This window comes from Balaenoptera borealis (genome assembly GCF_965194805.1).
Source record: "Balaenoptera borealis genome assembly, chromosome: 2".
NCBI lineage: Eukaryota > Metazoa > Chordata > Mammalia > Artiodactyla > Balaenopteridae > Balaenoptera > Balaenoptera borealis.
In genome coordinates this window covers 44,828,047-44,841,186 of record NC_138867.1, presented here as the reverse complement: position 1 = coordinate 44,841,186, position 13,140 = coordinate 44,828,047, and the positions used below count along the sequence as shown (strand labels likewise).

Sequence of the window (13,140 nt, the reverse complement as noted above, 5' to 3'; positions counted from 1 at the left end):
TTTTAGTAACAATTGCTATTGAACAGTGTACACTTTATATTCAAGATCATTTCTGATGCTCCACATTTGAATATATACGTTATATGGCTCTATGTTTCAAACAGTCAACTAAACTTTTTACCTTAAAAGAATAAATCTTGCACTGATCTATTACAAAGCAAAATTGGGAGTCATGACTAGCAAGTGGTGTAGATATGAGCTAAAAGTGAAATGAAGAACAGAAAATCATAATTGGTTATTAGCATCCTGCTAGGTTTTATTATTTAAGTGATTTAGGACAAGTTACCTGACTTCTTGACTTCATAAATTATATTTTTTAAGTTTGTTGAGGATAGGGACCATGAGTTTTTTTTTTCTTTCTATTTTTCTCAGTACCTCAGTACCTTGTAGAGGCTCATTGAGAACTTGTTGGATGAATATATTGTTCAGAGTTTACCATTACTCAGTATTTTAGTTGTCTCATCTTAAAATAGATCATCATTTTTATGTTCATACTCTTTATAAGATACAGAAATAAGGCCCTTCTTGATTGGAAATGGTAATACAGTAGATCTTGAACAACACAGGTTTGAACTGCTCAGGTCCACTTATATGTGGGTTTTTTTCAATATTATGTACTACAGTACTACACCATCCATGATTGGTTGAATCTACAGATGCAGAATTGCAGATACTTGACTGTCAAGTTATACACCAATTTTCAACTGCAGAGGCACAGTTAACTCCCTCATTGTTGAAGGGTCAACTGTATTTGGTTTTGCCTTTTTTGAAAAGTTACTGTTAAAATTACTGTTATTACTTTACAAGGTAATACTTTAACATTTTTATTTAACATTATTTATCTTCAGTAGAACTAAGTTAATGAGAGCTTTGGCTTAATTGTTGAACAGAAACACAGAAGAGCAGAATAGGGAAATGGAAAGGAAAGAAACAGAAAAGAAAACACATGCTGGGGAATAAAACATGTTACCAACATCTCTATCACATAATAGTGGCATGTTGGCAATATTTGCTTAGCTCTTTGTTACTAAGAAGAATTTTTCATTTAAAAAAAATAGGAAAAAACTCAAGAGGCTGCATATGTTTTAAAAAAAAGAAGTATTTTTATTTGGTTTTTGAAAGGAATAATAATACATTTGAACATTTATTTTCCCATTACAAAGTACTAAGTATAATATGCATCATGTCATTTAATTCTCAAACACCCCAGTGAAGAGGATGTTATTATTTCCATTTTGCAAATGGGAAAATAGTCTCGTGGAGGTTAAATGGTTAGTCTTAAATTACACAGGTAGTGAGTGGCAAATATAGGACTCTCCCTCAGAAACCCCATTTTCTTTCTACTTTGCCGTAAATGCTACAATTAGAAAAATAAGATCAGTGGACATTAAACTCCATTAAACAAATACAGCAATAATAAAACTATACTTGTTGAGTAGTTTGGGCTGTAACAAGAAAGAGAAGTAAAGGTGAAAGATAAAAGAGAGGAGGAAAGGCCAAAGAACAGGAAAAACAGCACAGCATAGTGGCAAAGAATACAGGCTCTGGACTTAAACTGTGTAGGCTTGAATTTGAACTCTGCCACTTACTAACTTTGTAATCAATTACTTACCTTCTCCTTGCTTTGTATCCTTTTCTATAAAGTGAAGGTAATAATAGTAACTTATAGGTTGAGAATAAAAGGTATAAAGCACTTGGTTTTGTGTTAAAACCTGTTTACTTCATTTTATGGAGTTCCCTTTTTTTTAATAATTGTGAAATACAACATCCTACAAAAAAGTGCATCGTACATGAATATATTGAATAATTATAACCAAATGGCCATGTAACCACAATCAAGTTAAAGAAATAGAATACTGCCATTACCATATAAGGTCCCTTCCTATCTTTCCCTAACACAACCTCCTATTTTCCCCCTTAGGGCAGATTTCTCAGTCTCAGGACATTTTTGGCTAGGTAATTCTTTGTTGTAGGAAGCTAGCCTGTGCATTGTAGGATCTTTAGCAACATCCCTAGTCTCTACCCACTGGGTGCTAATAGCACTTCCCTCAGTTGTAACAACCAACTGGGTGAGGCCAAATTCCTTACTATACCACTCTACAACTCTCTACCTGCTTGTGTGGTGAGTAAACTGTAAGGGTACAAACAGAGAGCTCCACTGTAGAAATCTTGGTAACAAATGATGGTAGTCAGAGTCTGGATATATTTGAAGGAAAGCCAACAAGATTTCCTAATGGATTGAATGTAGACTGAGAAAAAGAAGTTATGAGAGATTCCAAGAATTTTAGCTTGAGCAACTAGAAGGATAGAAATACCATTAACTGAAATCAGGAAAACAATGCATGGGGGTAGCTTTTCAGGAAAAAGTCAAAAGTTCAGTTTTAGACAGGTTCCACTTGTCTATTATATCCAAGTAAAGACGTTAAGTTGGATATATACATATACCAAATCATTATGTTGTGCATCTAAAATTAGTATAATGTTATATGTCAATTATATCTCAATTTTTAAAAAGATGTTAAGTCGGTAGTTGGATATGCAAGTCTGAAATTTAGGAGAGAAGTTTTGGCTAGAAATATAATGTGAAATTTGTCATTATCTAGATCAATAGAACTTTCTACAATGATGGAAATGTTTTATACCTACACTGTGTAATATGGTAGCCACTAGCCACATGTGGCTAGAGTGACTCAGGTACTGAATTTTTTAAAATTTAATTTTAATTAATATAAATTTAAGTAATCACTTGTGACTAGTGGCTACTGAATTGTATAACACAAGTGACGATATTAAAACCATGAGATTGGATAACATTACCTAAAAATTGAGGTAAATAGAGAAGAGTACAAAGACTGACCCTTGAGACTACAATTTTTTTTTTTAAATAAATATATTTATTTTTGGTTGCGTTGGGCCTCCACTGCTGCACGCGGGCCCTCTCTAGTTGTGGCGAGCAGGGGCCACCCCTCGCTGCAGTGCACGGGCTTCTCATTGCAGTGGCCTCTCCCACTGCAGAGCATGGACTCTAGGCATGCAGGCTTCAGCAGTTGTGGCACACGGGCTCAGCAGTTGTGGCTCGCAGGCTCCAGAGCGCAGTCCCAGCAGTTGTGGCGCACGGGCTCAGCCGCTCCATGGAATGTGGGATCCTCCCAGGCCAGGGATCGAACCCATGTCCCCTGCATTGGCAGGCGGATTCCTTAACCACTGTGCCACCAGGAAAGCCCGAGACTCTAAATTTTAAGAAGTCTGGAGACAAGGAGCAAACAGTGAGCAAAGGAGACAGAAAAGGAGGAGGGACCAGAGAGATATAGAAAAACCTGAAGCCCTGTTGAATCAGTTTATTAAAGAAGAGAGTGATTCCTTGTGGCAAATATTTCTGATAGGGCAAGCAAGTTAAAGACTGAGAAATTGAGTTTACCAATATGGAGGACATTGGTGATCTAATAAGAGCAGGTTTTGTGTAGTGATGGGGAAGATAGCCTGATTACCATGGGTTTAAGAAAGAATGGGAGGATCTTATCTATTTTATGCTTTCTATTTGTCCTACCTCTTTTACATTTTTTTCTCCTTTCTTACCTTTCTTTAGGTCATTTATTTTTTAACATTCTCCTTTCTCCCTCTCCTAGGTTATAAGTTATATATTGTTTTCTATTATGTGAGTAGTTACCTTTAAAATTACACCATACATCACATCAAAGTGTAATGTTGATCTGGACAATACAAGGGCTTTAGTACACTTTAATTCCAAGAACTTCACTTGATCTTTTCCCCCTTTGGTCTGGAATTTTAATTTTTTTTTTCCAACTCTGTAACATATTGTTTATGGATTCTGCTTGAATTCATTAAACTTCTTGAATCTGCAGATCGTTATTTTTTATGAATTCTCGAAAATCCTAAGCCATTATCTCTTCAGTATTACCTCTGCTATCTCCTCTCTTTCCGGTTCACCAATTACATGCATGTCAGACCTTCTCATTCTATCTCTTGTCTTCTAACCTCTCTTCCACATTTTCTGCCTTTTTTTTTTTCTCTCTCTTTGCTGTGTTCTGGATAACTTCTTCTGATTTATCTTCTAGTACATTAATTTTCTCTTCAATTTCTTTAATAAAGGTTGCTAATTTTATTTATTCAGTATTATTTATAGATTTATTTGTTATTAAGGTACCATTGGCTTATAAAATTGTTCATTATATTTCTACTTCTGTATACCCTACAGTGTGCTCACCACCAAAAATTTACTTTGCATCCATCACCATACAGTTGATCCCCTTTACCCTTCTCTCTGCCCCTTTCCCTCTGATAACCACTACTCAGTATTCTTGGTATCCATGTGTTTGTTTTTGTTTAGTTTGTTTATTTATTTAATTTGTTTTGTTTTTTATATTCCACATATAAGTGAAATCACACAGTATTTATTTCTCTGACTTATTTCACTTAACATAATAGCCTCAAGGTTCATCCATGTTGTCATAAATGGCAAGGTTTCATCTTTTTTTATGGCTGAGTAGTGTTTCATTGTATGTATATGCCACACCTTCTTTATCCATTCATTCATTGTTGGGCACTTAGGTTGTTTCTGTACTTTGGAAATATTTCCTGCACTATTGAAAATAGTGCCGCGATGAACGTAAGAGTGCATATATCTTTTTGAATTAGTGTTTCTTTGTATAAACACCAAGAAGTGGGATAGCTGGATCATATGGTACTTCCATTCTTAATTTCTTGAGGAATCTCCATACTGTTTTCCATAGTGGCTGCACCAGTTTACATTCCCACCTACAGTGTGTAAGTGTTCCTTTATATCTACATCCTCACCAACACGTGTTATTTCTTGCCTTTTTGATAATAACCATTCTAATGGGTGTGAGGTGATATCTTATTGTGGTTTTGATCCCTAATAATCCCTAATAATTGATGATGCTGAACATCTTTTCATATGCCTGTTGGCCACCCGTATGTCTTCTTTGGAAAATGTCTATTTATCTCCTCTGCCCATTTTAAAAATTGGGTTGTTTGGTTTTTTTGTTGTTGAGTTGTAAGAGTTCTTTATATATTTTGGATATTAACTCCTTATTGGATATATGGTTTGCAAATATCTTCTCCAACTTGGTAGGTTGTCTTTTCATTTTGTTATTGGTTTCTTTTGCTGTGCAGAAGCTTTTTAGTTTGATGTAGTCCCATTTGTTTCCCTTGCCTAAGGGGACATATCTAGTAAGATATTGCTAAGACTGATGTCAAAGAGCCTACTGCCTGTGTTTTCTTCTAGAATTTTTATGGTTTCAGGTCTTACATTCAAGTCTAATCAGTTTTGACTTGATTTTTGTGTGTGGTGTGAAATAGTGGCATAGTTTCATTTTTTTTTTAATGGTTGTCCAGTTTCCCAACACCATTTATTGAAGAGACTATCCTTTCTTCATCGTATATTCTTTGCTTCTTTGTCATATATTGTCCATATAAGTGTGGGTTTATTTCCAGGCTCTCAATTCTGTTCCATTGATCTATATCTTTTTCTGCCAAAACCATCTGTTTTGATTACTGTAACTTTGTAATATAGTTTGAAATCAGGGCGTGTGATAGCTCCAGCTTTGTTCTTTTTTCTTAGGGTTGCTTTGGCTATTGGGAGTCTTTTGTGGTTCTATATATTTTTTAGATTTTTTTTTTTGCTATTATATTTCTGTGAAAATTGTGCTTGGGATTTTGATAGGGATGGCATTGAATCTGTAGATTGCTTTAGGTATTATGAACATTTTAATAATGTTAATTCTTTGAATTTATGAGCACATTATGAGAATATCTTTCCAGTTATTTGTGTCTTTAATTTCTTTTAATGATGTCTTATAGTTTTTATTGTTCAGGTCTTTCAACTTCTTCATTAAATTTATTTCTAGGTATTTTATTCTTTCTGTTGCAATTGTAAAGGCAATTATTTTCTTTTTTTTTTTTTAATAAATAAATTTATTTATTTATTTATTTTTGGCTGAGTTGGATCTTTGTTGCTCCACATGGGCTTTCTCTAGTTGCGGCGAGCGGGGGCTACTCTTTGTTGTGGTGCGCAGACTTCTCATTGTGGTGGCTTCTCTTGTTGTGGAGCATGGGCTCTAGGTGCTTGGGCTTCAGTAGTTGTGGCTCGTGGGCTCTAGAGCACAGACTCAGTAGTTGTGGTGCACAGGCTTAGTTGCTCCGCGGCATGTGGGATCTTCCCGGACCAGGGCTCAAACCTGTGTCCGCTGCATTGGCAGGTGGATCCTTAACTACTGTGCCACCAGGGAAGCCCCCAGTTATTTTCTTAATTTCTCTTTCTGATAGTTCATTGTTAGTGTATGGAATCACAACAGACTTCTGTGTATTAATTTTGTATCTGCAGCTTTACCAAATTTATTGATGAGTTCTAGTAGTTTTTTGGTGGTGTCCTTAGGATTTTCTATGCGTAGTATCATATCATCTGCAGACTATTAAATTTTACTTCTTCCTTTCCAATTTGGATTCCTTTTATTTCTTTATTTTATTTATTTTATTCCTTTTATTTCTTTTTCTTGCCTAATTGCTCTGTCTAGGACTTTTTTTTTTTTTTTTTAGAGGAGGGGGAAAGCACAAAGGCCGCAACCAACCAGACCCCCTGGCCCACTCCCCATGCCAGGGGTGGCAGAGGACCCAGGTACAGACGTGTTCAGCAGCACACACATGCTGCTCCTGCCCTCCAGCCCAAAGTTCCCCCCAGGAAAGGGATCCGTGGGACCGCCCTCCAATGCCCCCACCATCCGCACTTGCCTTTCCCCTTTCCCCATCCCAGCCTGTGCGCTGGGCCCATGGCAGGGTGTGGAAGAGACGTGGTGCACCAAGGCGGGAAGTGCTACAAGGGGCGCCCCTGCCTTCCCTCTTGCCACTTCCTCTGGCGGAATGTTGCCTTTCGACCTGAGACCCCTGGCCTAGGTGGAACAGGCGCCTCCCCCGACCGACCGATGCCGGCCAGTTCGGGGACATGCTTGCAAGACCCACCACTGTTCCCATCGTGTGGACAGGGGCGGTGAGGATGGACTGAGGATGCTGCCTGCAGGGGTGGGGGGAGCATCCAGAGAGGTAGGAAGAAGGAGATGGATGGATGCCGTCTTTTAATACTGTGTTGAATAAGAGTGGTGAGAGGGGGCATTCTTGTCTTGTTCCTGATTTAGGAGGATAGCTTTCAGTTTTTCACCATGGAGTATGTGTAGCTGCTGGGTTTGTCACATATGACCTTTACTATGTTGAGGTACATTCTTTCTATACCCACTTTTTTGAGAGTTTTTATCATAAATGGGTGTTGAATCTTGTCGGATACTTTTTCTGCATCCACTGATAAGGTCATATGGTTTTTGTTCTTTATTTTGTTAATGTGGTATATCACATTGATTGATTTGCAGATAATGAACCATCCTTGCATGCCTGGAATAAATCCCACCTGATCATGGCATATAATCTTTTTACTGTATTGTTGTATTCGGTTTGCTAATATTTTGTTGAGGATTTTTGCATCTATGATCATCAGAGATATTGGGCTATAATTTTTCTTTTTTTATGTTGTCTCTGTCTGATTTTGGTGTCAGGGTGATGTTAGCCTCGTAAAATGAGTTGGGAAGCATTTCCTCCTCTTTGGTATTTTGGAAGAGTTTGAGAAGGATAGGTATTAAATCTTTGAATGTTTGATGGAATTCACCTGTGAAGCTGTCTGGTCCCAGACTATTGTTTTGTTTTGTTTTGTTTTTAAACTTTTTTGGGGGGGGGGTTATTTGTTTATTTATTTATTTATGGCTGTGTTGGGTCTTCTTTTCTGTGCGAGGGCTTTCTCTAGTTGCGGCAAGTGGGGGCCACTCTTCATCACGGTACGCGGGCCTCATTATCGCGGCCTCTCTTGTTTCGGAGCACAGGCTCCAGATGGCGCAGGCTCAGTAATTGTGGCTCACGGGCCTAGTTGCTCCACGGCATGTGGGATCTTCCCAGACCAGGGCTCGAACCCGTGTCCCCTGCCTTGGCAGGCAGATTCTCAACCACTGCGCCACCAGGGAAGCCCCAGACTATTGTTTTTTGGAAGCTTTTTTGAGTACTATTTCAATCTCTGTACTAGTGATTGGTTTATTCAGATTTTCTATTTCTTTGTGATTCAGTCTTGGAAGATTGTATGATTCTGAGAATTGGTCCCTTTCTTCTAGGTTGTCCAAGTTGTTGGTGTATGACTGTTCATAATCTCTTATAATTCTTTTTGTTTCTATGGTATCTGTTGTTATTTCTCCTCTTTCATTTGTAGTTTTATTTATCAGCATTTTTTCCTTACTATGTCTAGCTAAAGGTTTGTTTATTTTATCTTTTCAAAGAACCAGCTCTTAGTTTCATTGATCTTTTTTATTGCCTTTTTAGTCTGTTTCACTTATTTCCACTCTGATCAATATTATTTCCTTCCTTCTACTGACTTTGGGTTTTGTTTGTTCTCTTTTTTCTAGTTCTTTTAGGTGAAAGATAAAGCATTTATTTCAGATTTTTCTTGTTTCTTAAGGTAGTTCTATATCGCTGTAAACTTCCCTCTTAGTACCAGTTTTGTTGCATCCCAAAGATTTTGGTTTGATGTATTTTCATTTTCATTTATTTTCAGGTAATTTTTGATTTCTCCTTTGACTTCTTCTTTGACCCAATAGTTGTTCTGTAGCATGTTGTTTAGTCTCCATATATTTTCCAGCTTTCTCTTTGTAGTTGATTTCTAGTTTCATACCATGGTGACTGGAAAATATGCTTGATATAATTTCAGTTTTCTTAAATTTATTGAGACTTATTTTGTGCCCCAACATATGGTCTATCATTTGAGAAAGTTTCATGTGCACTTGAGAAGAATGTGTATTCTGCATTTGGATGGAATGTTCTGTACAAATCTATCAAATCCACCCGGTTTAACATTTCATTTAAGGCCACTGTTTCTCAGTTGACTTCCTGTCTGAATGATCTATCCTTTGATGTAAGTGAGGTGTTAAAAGTCCCCTACTATTATTGTGTTGCTCTCAATTTCTCCCTTTAGGTCTGTTAATAATTGTTTTATATGTTTTGGTGTTCCTATGTTAGGTGCATGTATATTAGTAACTGTGATGTCTTTTTTTAAAATTTAATTTAATTTTTTATTGAAGTGTAGCACAGGCAACTATACTCAATATTTTGTAATAACCTATAAGGGAACAGAATCTGAAAAAGAATATATGTTTGTGTGTGTGTGTAAACACACACACAGACACATACACACACACATATGTATAACTGAATCACTTTGCTGTAATATCTTCTTGATGAATTATCCCATCCAGCCACTTTGTGTCTTTGAATTGGTGAATTCAGTCCATTTACAATTAGGTGATTATTGATAGATGAAGACAGTATCGCCATTTTATCTTTTGTTTTCTGGTTACTCTACATCTCCATTATTTCTTTTTTCTTCTGTTTCCATCTACCATTTTGGTTTGCTGTTTTTCTATGATGTTTTTCTCAGTTTCCTCTTTTTTTTATGTGTCATGTCTTTGCTCTGGATTTATGTTCTGTGGTTTCCATTGGGTTTGTATAAAATTGTCATACATAAAATAGTCCTTTTTCTGCTGATAGCATCTTTTTTTTAATTCATTTATTTATCTATTTATTTATTTTTGGCTGCACTGGGTCTTTGTTGCTGGGCGCAGGCTTTCTCTAGTTGCAGCGAGTGGGGGCTACTCTTTGTTGCAGTGCACGGGCTTCTCATTGCGGTGGCTTCTCTTGTGGAGCATGGGCTCTAGGCACATGGGCTTCAGTAGTTGTGGCTCACGGGCTCTAGAGCGCAGGCTCAGTAGTTGTGGCACATGGGCTTAGTTGTTCTGAGGCATGTGGGATCTTCCCAGACCAGGGATTGAACCCATGTCCCCTGCATTGGCAGGCAGATTCTTAACCACTGTGCCACCAGGGAAGTCCCTGCTGATAGCATCTTAGCTGCCTTTACCTATATGGATTCTGTCCTTTTCCTCTTCCCCTTTTGTGTTTTTGTTGTCTCAAACTATCCCTTTTTATATTGTGAGTTTGTTACCAAATTGAAATTTTTTTCTACTCCCACCCGTTAACCTTTACACTATAATAAAGTGTTTACAAATCTATTCTAATAAAGAGTTGCAATCTTCTGATTTCGTCTGTTTATCACCTTACTCAAAATTCTGTGTACTTTTGCCTTTTAGTGTCTGGTAGAAGAGCTCCTTTCAACATTTCTTATAAGGCAGGTCTAGTGTTGATGAACTCCCTCAGCTTTTGTTTGTCTGGGGAAGTCTTTATTTCTCCTTCATATCTGAATGATAACTTTGCTGGATAGGGTATTCTTGGATGAAAGTTTTTATCTTTCACGGTATTTTGAGAATATCATCCCACTCCCTCCTGGCCTGTAGAGTTTCTGGTGAGAAATCTGCTGATAGTAAAATGGGGGTTCCTTTGTAGGTTATCATCCTTTTTCCCCTGGGTGCCCTTAAAATTTTTTCTTTGTCATTGACTTTTGATGATTTTCATATAATGTGTCTTGGAGAAGGTCTTTTTGCATTGAGGCAATTAGGTGTTCTCTTAGCTTCATGGATTTGTATATCCAATTCCTTCCCCAGGTTTGGGAAGTTCTCAGCTATTATTTCTTTAAATAAACTCTGTTCCCTTCTCTTCTGGGATACCCACTAACCCTAATGTTACCCTTTCTAAAAGAATCAGATAGCTGTTGTAGAATTTCCTCATTTAAAAAAAAAATCTTATTTCTCTTTCCTCTTGTATCATTTCTAGATTTCTGTCTTCAAGCTTGCAGATTCTCTCTTCCATTTGGTCTGCTCTATTTCCAGTGCTTTCTAATTCATTCTTCATCTCATTTATTGAATTCTTCAGCTCTAGAATTTCCGTTTAGGTCTTTTTTAGTTTCAATCTCTTTGTGAAAGTATTGCTTCTGTTCATTAATTTTATTCCTGAGCTCATTGAAACTGCCTTTCTACAAGAAAACTTGTAGCTTGTCGAGTGTCTTCATAACAGCTATTTTGAATTCTCTATCAATTAGATCACAGTATTTCATGACTTTATGTTTGGTTTCTGGAGAATTGTCATTTTCTTTTATTAGTGCACTGTTACTGTGGTTCATGGTGCCTGATGAACTGTTTCTCCGCAGCCACATTTTATTTTTTTTTACATTTTTGCTTGATTATAACGGGTTAAACAGATTAGAAATTGAGGTCTTTCTTTTGCTTTCCAGTAGGTGGTGCTATAGCACAATCTTTTGGTTTTTCTCACCTGAGCCAACTCTGGTTATATTTGAGCCCTTACTCTCCATCCTCCATCACCTCTGTTAGTGGCATTACTCTGGGCCCTCATTATTGCTTCTTGTGCCTCCAGGGTTGTTGGTGCCTTGCTTCTGCTACTGTCACTGGCATCACCAGCCAGGATGGTGGACTCTTCCTTCGCATCCAGGATCTCCTGAGTCGCAGACTCTGACACTGCAGGGGGAGGGAGACGAAAGGGAAGAAGAGCCAGGATTGCATGGGCACCTTTGCTGTTTTCCGTGTTGTAAGGTTCTCCGTCTCTGCCCCTGTGGCCATGAGGGCTGTTGAGGCAGGAGTCATGTGCCCCGCCTCCCCTGCTGCTACCCGGTACTCTGGGGCTGCAGTCTCAGCTGCTGCAGCCAGAGGGGTAGGATTACAGGCACTGCCTTTGCTCTTCCCTTGGTTTCTCCCTCCCTCAGTTCCCCCTCCTCTGTGTGTTCCAGTCCCCTCACTCGTAGATGTACAGATGTGTGGGATTCTCCAGCATCCTAGTATGTTGGGCAGAGGCACCTTTGTTGCGTTGTGGATGTTTTACTGGTTTACCGGTTGAAGGAGAAAGATAAAGGTAGCTTCTTATTCTACCATGTTGCCAACGCCCTCTCTTCAACTTTAAAATGCATCCATTGCGTTTTAAATTTTGGCTATTACATTTTGTGTTATTATTTTTTTTCTTTTTTATTATTTATTTAGGCCTAAACAGTCATTATGGTCCTTTTCAAACATGCTGTTACTTTTAGAAAATGTCCACTTTTTCCTTTATTTGTTTAAACATAGGAAGCATAATTATTTTATAATCTTATTCTGATATCCCTGTAGTTGAAGCCTTTGTGGATCTGTTTCTGCTGTTTCTTCTGGTTCTCACTAATAGTACTTTGTTTCTTTTTTTTTTTTTTCATTTTTATTTTGATTTATTTATGGCTGTGTTGGGTCCTCGTTTCTGCGCGAGGGCTTTCTCTAGTTGCGGCGAGCGGGGGCCACTCTTCATCGCGGTGCGCGGGCCTCTCACTATCGCGGCCTCTCTTGTTGCGGAGCACAGGCTCCAGACGCGCAGGCTCAGTAATTGTGGCTCACGGGCCCAGCTGCTCCACGGCACGTGGGATCCTCCCAGACCAGGGCTCGAACCCGTGTCCCCTGCATTGGCAGGCAGACTCTCAACCACTGCGCCACCAGGGAAGCCCAGTACTTTGTTTCTTTATATGCTAGGTTATTTTTGGCTATGTACTGTTCATTGTTCTTGAAAGATTGTTAGCAAGTCTTTTTTGAGGCCTAGGATCAATCTTTTCTGTATCCTCATAGAAAAGATTTACATTTGCTTTGGCCAGTTACCTATAAGCTCTACCAAGCAAGTAACCTGAAAGTATATTCACAGCTTTAAGTGTTCTTTGATCACCTTGCAAATCCACATGAGGTGCAGTTTGTGGTATATAATATTTCCCTGAAGCGCACACACACACACACACACACACACACACACACACACACGCACACACACATACACATACAGGCTGTACTCAGTGTCAAGAAAACTTGTTTGTTACTCCTTTGTGAGGCAGTGAGGCACTTTTACTTCTTGTTAACTCCTAATCTGATGGTAAAGTTCTTTGTAGTCCCAGCTGTATGGGAAGTAGGGAGAGGAGATGATTTCTTACTACAATCGTTCCTTACTTTGGGTGAATCTTGGGTTTTGTCTTCTATTTTCTTAATACTTCATAAGGTCTTGAAAACCTCAGCCCAGTTTCTCCTGGCACAGAAAATACCCTCAGATCAGAAGCAACTTCTTTGAGCTACTTACTTTCTAGGTTCCTTAAATTCACCTACAAATGGCCTGCTT

General features: G+C 38.3%; 1 protein-coding gene across 3 annotated transcripts in view; it reads left to right on the top strand.

Annotated features, from left to right (window-relative positions):
• Positions 1-13,140, top strand: part of SLC38A9 (solute carrier family 38 member 9) — a 108,101-nt gene that overhangs the window by 12,396 nt on the left and 82,565 nt on the right. The gene's annotated exons all lie outside the window — the stretch shown is intronic.